General features: G+C 29.4%; 1 protein-coding gene across 1 annotated transcript in view; it reads right to left on the bottom strand.

Annotated features, from left to right (window-relative positions):
* The window catches only part of LOC107639572 (protein SCO1 homolog 1, mitochondrial), a 5,247-nt gene extending 3,763 nt beyond the window's left edge, over positions 1–1,484 (bottom strand). The window contains exon 1 of the mRNA XM_016343111.2: positions 1,121–1,484. The gene's annotated coding sequence lies outside the window, so the exon portion shown is untranslated. The remainder of the gene's footprint in view (positions 1–1,120) is intronic.

Raw genomic sequence — 2,067 nt, 5'->3', positions numbered from 1 at the left:
TAATTTTTGTCATATTTAAATTGTAATATATTTGTTTATTTTATTGTAGACTAAATAGATAATAAGTCTAATTAAATTATTTATGGTAAGAGAGAACGCTACTTTTAATAAATAAAGAAAAAAACCTTGATTACAAGAAGGAAGAATTAAAAAAATGTTACAAAAATGTGATATTCGTAGTTTGTACCAAATAATGCCACAAAAGATATGCAGTGTTCTAGACTTTTAGTTATATAGATCACCCACCCTTAAGGTTTTGAAAATCGAATTATTTTAGTTACTGATTTATTAATTCAATAGGTTCAACTATAATGTAATTGGAATAACTATTTTATAACAAAATAATAAAAAAATATACAAATAAACACAATAAAATATAATTACAATTTAATATAAATCTTAAAATATAATCTAAATTGAAAGTACTATATTAACCAAAATGTAATCAATTCATCCAAGTACAAATTCAAGAAGTCAAATAACAAAATTATAACAAGTGCTTCATGATTGATACTATCATTTATAACTAAAAAATATATAAAAATATCAATCAGACACAAATTATACAAGATCGTCATGAATTGAACAAGGGCAAGAACAATTATAAGTTTATAAACAGCAACCCAACAAGTTAACAAATTATAAGCCAGAAACAATTAACAAGTTATAACAAATTATAATAAAACAAGAACATGAGCATGAACATGAACTAAAAATCACAATAACAGGAACGATTAAAACACAGCATCAACACACAACACCAATAGGAACAATTAAAACACATCAACAAAGTGAAAAATATGAGAATGGCCATTGCTGAAAACAATAACTTCATACGTGTATGCTCAAAGAATCAAAGGCTAAGCTTCCATACACATAGTGGTAACTACCATCACTGGGAAAGTGAAGACCCCAAACAAAGAAACCTTCAATCACAGCTTAAAACAAAATTCACAATCCCCTCAAGTTGAAGCAGCAAGCAACTTGAAAACGGAAGCACCAAAAACCAACTTCCAAGAAAAAGATTCAGATCACCAATCCCAACCAGAAATAAAACCAAAGCTCAAAAACAAAGAGATCTAACACAGTGATGATTGAAGGAAAAAAACCTAAAAATCACCTTCCACTAGGGCTGGAACTCGAACACAGAAGAGGGAGAGGGAGAATAGATGAGGCCCGGAACTCAAACAACGAGAGAGAGGGAGCACAGATGAGGAACTCAAACTAGAAGACACAGGCGCGGAACTGGAACAGAGAATAGTTGGAGCGCGGCGGAACAGAGGCGGCGCGGCGGAAGTGGAATAGAGGCGACGCGTCTGAGATGATTCGACGAGTTGCGACGGCGCTGGAGCAGTGGGGACGGCGGCGACAACACAGCTTGAAGAAGAGAGAAAAGATGGAGGATTAGGGCTTTCCGGGTCTGGGAGTCGGTGTCGCGCGAGGAGGGAGCGAGGGGATTTTTTTTTTTTGAGTAAATTATTAGGTTAAATGGTTAACAGTTAAATTAATTTTTAAAAAATAAGATATTTTTAAATTTATTTTAATTTTTTTATCTTTATTAATAGTTTTTTTTTTTAAGATTAATCTTATAAAATATTAATTAATAACATATATAATATTTGATATATTTAATTAGATATTGATTACATATGTTTATCAAATTTTATTTCGTTATTTTTTTTAATTACAATAATTTTATTCCCAATATAACTTAGTAACTAAACTGATATATTTTTTTAAACATATTTAGTTAACGTCCAATTGAATATGTTATGTGTCATATATACTATCAGTTAATATTTTATATCATCAATTTTTAACAAAAATTATGCGTGGAGTAACTGAATGACAGATATGATTAATTCGTAATTTTTAAAGGAGCAATTTGATTGAAAAAATCTTTAGTGACAAATTTAAAGAATGCCTTATCTTTTTCAGACTAATTTGACTATTAACCCTTATCAAAATAGCACCAAAAGTTTATAACTTTATATTGCTCATAAAAGTAAATCTTAAAAGATGTTAACTATGCATAAATCTTTGAAAAATTTAAAACATGACAAAAAA

Source organism: Arachis ipaensis, chromosome B04, assembly GCF_000816755.2.
Source record: "Arachis ipaensis cultivar K30076 chromosome B04, Araip1.1, whole genome shotgun sequence".
Classification (NCBI taxonomy): Eukaryota; Viridiplantae; Streptophyta; class Magnoliopsida; order Fabales; family Fabaceae; genus Arachis; species Arachis ipaensis.
The sequence above is the reverse complement of the archived record's forward strand: the minus strand, read 5'-3'. Positions and strand labels throughout refer to the sequence as shown.